The sequence below is a fragment of the Uloborus diversus genome, chromosome 4 (genome assembly GCF_026930045.1).
Source record: "Uloborus diversus isolate 005 chromosome 4, Udiv.v.3.1, whole genome shotgun sequence".
Classification (NCBI taxonomy): Eukaryota; Metazoa; Arthropoda; class Arachnida; order Araneae; family Uloboridae; genus Uloborus; species Uloborus diversus.
In genome coordinates, this window is record NC_072734.1 from 139,783,317 (window position 1) to 139,790,983 (window position 7,667).

The window sequence follows — 7,667 nt, forward strand, 5'->3', positions numbered from 1 at the left end:
TTCATATGCTTAAATGTGCAGATTGTAGCAACGGAGAAAAAAAAAACCCTGAAAAATGTATTTATTAGGCCTATATTAATGGAAAGATCCTCACCTCAGTGACTGACCTGATGGAGGGGAAATACATCAATAATAAGCATTCTACAAAAATTATAAATTGCCAATATATCCTCAAATTTTATAAATACTATTTTTTAACATACATTTGAAACTGCTAATTAAGCCGTACTTTAATTAAGAGAGCTTAATATTATATTCCCTCTAATCATTAAAATAGCTGATTGTTTGAACAATTAACAAAATTACGACTTTGATATTAAATTGGCCCCGATTGTTAAACATTAAAAGTTTTTTCTTTTTTTTATTTCCATGAACTAGGCATTTTTTTATTTATGAGTAAAATAATTGGAACTTAGCTGGGCCATTGTTTATGGTTACATCTAGTAGGTAACACTTTCATGTAAGAATGAAAAGAAAAAAAAGAAAACGAAAGATTTCGAAATTGAAAAATATTTGCGTTCAAAAGTTGCGTTTTCTGGAGAATGATCCTTATATAGATTAATAAAACGATACTATTTTTGTCACTGACTGAAATGAATCATCCAGACTGAAATGAATGATTGAATGTATCAAACTGACTGTGAAAATACACGTGTTGAAGCAGTTCACAATTATAAGAACACCACCGAAAATTTTAAAATGTCTAATTCAAGTCTGAAATTCAAGTTAACTGCACAAGATAGTTTTACAATATGTATAGATATGAAATAGGGCATGATAAAATTTTTAGCTTACTTTCTCCCACGAAATTTCTATAGAAAAAAGGAGAATGGGCATGAAATCGTATCGTATAAATATTGCTGAAAAAAAAAATTAAATTAACAATTTTTGAAAAAAAAAATTGATTTTAGGAAATATGGGTTAGTCGTTTGGTCTGTATGTGTGTCTCGCTTCCCTAACTTTGAACTTATAATAAGAGGATTTGGTTCGAACAAATACTTGTAAAAAAAAAAAAAAAACCGTTCTTGGATTTGGCTATGTTCAGAGTTTCTTTACCAATTCAAAAGAAAGAAAAAACTAACTTCATGTTACTTTGATGCATGTGGCAAAAGCGTTCTAGAATCTTCGAAGCATTTCACTGCAAAAAAATTCCGAAACGTTACTGGCTAGTTCCGTGGAACGTTTAGCTATTTCGCAGTTTTTCAACTTTTTCTCCGTAAAATCAAGTATCTTTGAAGAACATTTTCTTTAATTTCTACAATTTGCACAAATGCAGACTTTTCACAGTTGCGAAAAATATTTTCAGCTACCAGTTTAAAGATTGACTGAATGTGTTTATTAAATGTTCGGCTTTAGTTTGACAACTGCCCGCGTCCAGAAAAACTAAGCTCCTAATGAGAGAGAATAAGTCGCTGGATATCTGCAGCTTTGTAAGGCAAGGGAAATGCTTACCTGCAATTCTTTCTTAGCTTTGGCTGTGGTAGTTTTCATGCTTCTAGAGCTTTCTTGGTTAATCAGAAAGGTTCTAATCAGTTACATTACACCTACCTTATTTTTCGTAAAGGTTTCCGAGACAAGACAGGCTATATCAGGGTAGATTTTCCAATCCTTCAAAAAGTTTCAAGGGTAATTTCAGAAAAAGTTACTGACTTTTAGCTTAAAACAATCCTGGTTTTTGCAAGATATGTTATTGGAAGAAATTGGGCACATCAGCCGCTCATTATTTTCCAGAAAGGTTTCAGAATTGTTTTAATTGTTTTTACAGTGTTAATATATTCGAACAAATATACTGGTTTAACCTCTTCATAAAAATTTGGTAGAAGTTATTGAAGCTATAATATTTAAAGCAAATGCAATATAGCAAAGAAACAAAATCTTATAATTTTTCGCTTGTAACAAGTAAAAAAAAAAAAAAGCGCTATAAATAAATATTTATAGTTACAAATTTCAATGAAATGTTTATTAGTACGGAAATTTTGTTCTAATAGATAGAATTTTCCCACGACAATATTTCTTAGAAAACGTATTATAAATGTAAAAAGTTTGAACAAGCTTACTCTTAGGGTGGTGTTTCATCTCATTTACTTTTTTTCTTGTCTAAACGTAGAATAAAAGGGTTAAACGTTATCATTTTAATTAGTATTATAAATTCTACATTTTCGATACCCATCCCATTTGTAAATGATGAACGTTAAGTGCGCTCTCAGCGCGAATTGCTTATTTAAGAAAACTGAAATTTAATATCAATGCAAACTATGTTAGCAATGTTACGTAAGAGCCTTCTTTAGTTGTAAGTTACTCCGAAAAGAACACCTGAGCAGCTTATTATTATGAATGAGTGGCAACCCTCTAAATAAGGTGGGTAAGAACTACGACCATGTTGTTGAAAGGGGTTCTTTTAAGTACGATAATACGACATAACAGTACGTTTCAATTTATTTGTGTTCATGTGACTTTTGTAAGGCATTATTGTATATTTTTGTAAATAAATAATCTCAATAGTTTTTGCCCCTGGATTTTGAAAGTACGACACAACAAGCAAAGTAAGTTGCAGTGTTTTTGGACATATAAGCTGCAAAACAGGGTTGAACCAAGAAACCTTTTTTACCAAATGCTCGTTCATGCTTTTTTCCAAAAAAAAAATCATTCCATATTAAAGTAATCCAAAGAACACTTATTTCAATTAAAAATTTATATTTCGTTTTGATTCTGCACAGCATTTCGTAAGAGGAGACAAAACCTAGAATTACCGATTTTTAGGGGTTTCGTTTTTGAGAGTTATTGGTTTTGAACAAAGAAACAATTTAAAAATATTCCAATGCTATGTAGATTTTTTTAAACAACCGTAGATCAGAATCTTTCTGACAAAGATAGCTCGAATCGGCTTTATTCTCTTTCTATTTTTTTAATTTTTAAATTGATGTTCGACATAATATAGCATTGACTATTTAATTTTTTTACTTCATTTTAAAAATCTTAAAACCAGTCTTCTAAGATAAATAAATACCTTTGTGCTGAAAAGTAAAGTAAGAAATATTAGTAACAACGTCAAAAAGCACAAATTGCAGATTATTGCAGACACGTGTTTCGTCGTTACAAGGAACGCCTTTTTCAATCCAAAAGAAATGAGGTTATGGATAAAAAGGTCGGATGTCTTTTTTTTTTTTTTTACGTTGTTATTTCTTACTTCAGTCTTCTATTTTTCCAAGACGTGAAAAATAATAAAGCAATTTAAAATAAATAGATTAGTGAATAAATTCTAAGCAAATTCACGGCTAAATTTCACAATGGAATGGCTATGGAAGTTATTGTTATTATTACTTCTAGAAAATCGCCCGTCGAGGTATGAAGGGAGAAAATTGCTTCTGCATTTGAGCGAAGCAATGACCTGTTGGGTGATATTTTGTTCGTTGAAATTTTAACCTTAACTCAAGTGGATTAACCCTAAATTCCGGTAGATAGCGTTAAGCTGCTGACCACTTTTTCGTTTCTTCATTCTCCTAAAATGAGTCTGATCAGTAAAACAGTTAAGTTACCGGATCCAGTTCAGCCTTGTCATAATAAAGCATTTCCTTGCGTGTCAAACATCGCGAAAAAAAATCAAGTTATATAAAGCTTACTGAATTTTTGGTGCTCCAAAAATAAAATATGGCGTCACGCACGCCATGGCGCGATTTTCATTGTTGGTGACGTCAGAGCGTTACTCGATCAGGATATTATATGTATACATGAGGATAATTATCATTGTTATTATTATTTATATTTTCAAAAATCAATTCAGCATGCGGTACATCTCCATGTTGGAACCGATATAATTTTTGCGTTTTTTCAGTAACCAAGCTTAAAAGAAAACAACCTCATAATATAAAAAATTTGAAAATATGTTTGATATACGTGTTTTGGGATTACAGAGATCACCTTTTTCAATTCATGCTGAAAAAGGAATCCCTTATAAACTCAACATGCGTGTATGCATTTTTTTTTCTGCGAATTTGTAAGTCACAACGTTTTTACAATGCAAGACACCGATTAAAAAAATTTCAACAATAATTTTTTTTTTAGAAATATGCAAGTAAATGTTTAATCCAATTAACCTGAAGTGACAGTTTGCAAGCTGCTCTTGAATGCCAATTAGATGTTGCTAAATTTTCTTCTCTTATATCTTATCATCTGCGCAAAATAATCAAGTATAGAAATCTCGTGTTACTGTGAAACAAAAATGGGGAAGTTTTTCAATATTTAGAAATTTTAGTTTTCTGCTTCAAAGTTGCACTATTTTGAATGAAATAAATTTATTTTACACCACCTCTCACAAAGAGTATTAAACAATTTAATTACCTTTGGACTTGAGGACGATTTACGAAAAGAATTACGATACTTTTATTTACTTTTAATTTATGACCTTTATTACAATAAGAAAGTATAACCGCAATTATACACTCAGCAAACTATGTATAGTAAAAAATTGCAATAAATTTAATGTGACCCAAATAACAATGTTGTTTTTAACTCTGAAGCATTAAAGCTACCATTTAACCATGCTAAATGAACGCATATCCCATTTCAGATTTTTTTGACTATCCAAAGGAAATTGCTTCCATAATAATCCATTGTCTTTCCATTTTGAAATTTTGCACACAATTAATGCATTTACTATGTCATCAAAAAAAAAAAAAAAAAAAAAACCGATCTGATGTGTTATTTTCCCATTATTGGCAATTTTAATGTAATTCAATAGTTTACTCTCTAAATATCACCAACAGTGGCCAAATTGAAACCAAATTGGAAAAAAAAATCGCCAAATTTGTTGCCAAGTCGGCGACAAAACTTGGCGACCAAAAGACTGCCCATACATCGTCAAGTGTCTGCCAAATTAAAACATCATTTGTGTTTACATCGAAATTAACAATGATTTCCCCCCAAAAAGGTGCAAAAGACCCCTTTAGAAACCCGAATGCAACCAAAAGGAGAGGTGCACAACTAGACCCCATTAAGAGTCTACGTACCAAATTTCAAATTTCTAGGACATACTGTTCTTGAGTTTGGTTGGGTTGAAAAAAAAAAAAACTCAACATTCATTCAAGGGTGAGCAAAATGGAAATTCAGGCCGATTTTTTAGTGAAATTTTTTTCGCGAATAGAATACTTCCTTTTTTGTAAAAGGAAGTAAAAATTTTAGAAGAAACTACATTACATGCTGCTCATCAGAATCTAAACTTATCGTTCCATTATAATTTAAAAGTGGATAGGTTGGGGATTTAAGAACATTTTAATTTGATGATGATAACTATTTATTTTCCTTCATGATAATGTCAGAAAGGGAGCAACAGCAAAACTAACTCAACATCCATGATTGGTGCGCTGAATATCATACCTAACGGTGAAGATTTAGCTATCACGGGACGCGGGAGCGTCCCGCTCCGCCAAGGAAACCAAACGTTAGCAGCCAACAGAAGCAAATCCACCGCCAAAGACGAAAGAAAATAAAAGCGACCAAGAACAAGATTACACGACAGAACAAGTTGGGGTTTTTTGGGTTTTTCACCCCTCTGTATCTCAGCCCCGTGAAGACCCCCCGGAGTTGATTTTTGGTACACTCAATCTCTAGTGGCTCCTGACGCCGTAAACCAAAATACAATCCCCTGGACCATCAGGGGGTAGAGGTATTAAAGTTATAAAATGGCTGTTCAAAAAAGTTTTCGCTTTCTTTGACAGAGCTACAGCCCAGACGAAAAAAGGAATAAGCTGAAATTTCGCACACACATTCCTTGTGCCCTACTGATGTGCCTTTTGTGCCATTTGACCCCCTCCCCTTCCCCCCTCGTTTTTACCCCCAAATTGTACCTTCCCGGGGTTCTATCACAGCCCTCCGGGGGCTACGGTAATGATTTTTTGTATACATATTCTTGGGGGGCCATTGAGTACATATACAAAAATGCAACCCCCAGGGACATCATGGGCCGGAGTAATTGAAGTGTGAAAATCACTAATTTTCCCTAAATTCTTATGTACTTACTCTCAGCTCATAGGGTTTTTTTTTTTTTTTTTTTTTTAATATCTCAGACTGCAATTGCAAGGTTAGAACAGATCTAACAGTTACTCCAAAGTTGTCTTAGGAAATGAAATTCAATCAAGACTAAAACATATCCAACAGTTGCAACTAGACGTTAAATCGCGGATATCACAAATTTGCCACAGCGACTGCGCATGCGCGCAGACTTAGCTCATTGGGCTTTCTGTTTTCAGATTCTATGTTGTTTGTTTATACTTAAGCAGAGAAACAAATTAATGAATGAGAACAGAATGCTGTCCCCCCCCCAAAGTTTTGCCGATACGAAATTTCCTCCCCCCTGTTTTTCAGTTTTGATATATTTATGGAGGGAAGAAATTTTAAATGTCGGCGTGAAACTGAGGTTAAACCGTTACAATATTTTACGTGACAAATTATATGAAACTGTACGCATATGAATACGGCACATATAACTTTTTAATTGAATGCGAAAAATAGCACTTTTTTATTGGTTTGCTTATTTTCTAAATTAATGGATTTTTCACAAACAACACATAATGAATTGAAAATATATGAAATACGTGTGTGGATATCCGTGCTTTGCAGTAATTTGTTAGCTGAAAAATTTTTTGCAATTAATATAAGCAAGACTTTTAATGAGCTTAGTCCGAGCGCAACATGCGCATTCGCTATGGCAAATTTGGGATATGCGCATTTGACGTCGAGTAAAGTTGTATAGATTTTCTGACACATTCAAATTTAAAATATTTAATGGCTTAGTTTTTTTTTTTTTGCTTGGTGATAACATGCGTTATTTCGTTTTTTAAATGAACTTTTAAACAAAACTAGGTATTAAACAAGACAAAGACTTCTATCAAGAAAAAGATAAATCACCAAACAATTAAAATTATCCCATAAAACGTAAAATAATCCACGATTTAAGAAAAAATGTAATTAAACAAAAAGTGAAAAGCTAGATTAAAATAGCCCTCAAGCTGTAAAACATTTAAAGAAACCTTCATGAAAATGTTGAATAATCTGTCAAATAAAGAAACTGTACTAGAATTTATTGCAAAGTTGTAAAATACTCGAAAACAATATAATTTAAAATGTAGTATTTTATTATCCAAGAAGTTTTCTTTGCAACAGAGAGGATACAAGGATTGCAATAAAATTTAAACCGCCCAATTCTCGCAAAATGAACATAGAATCGTAATAGTCAGAAAATAACTTGACGTAAAATTAGGCTAGCCATTATTGTTCCTTAAAAACACAAAACAGCGTTGCTTCAATTGAAATTTTTTTGACTTGATGTTCTCAATTCTAAAAATGCAGACAAAGTAATAATATCAATGCAAAAATAATGTGATATCTCATCAAAAACAACCCTGTTGTAAAAATTTCCCTGCCAAGAAAACGTTGAACTTTTCCGCACAAAAAAGAAAACCTGCATCCTAAACCCAAAAACCCTCAGCCATAAAGTTATGATATCTAGTTTATATCTACGAAATTTCCTTCCCCCTGTTTTTCAGTTTTGATATATTTAAGGGAAGAAGAAATTTTAAATGTCGGCGCGAAACTGGGGTTAAACCATTAGAATATTTTGCATGACATAGAGTATGAAACTGAACGCATATGAGCAACCACCTCAACTAGAA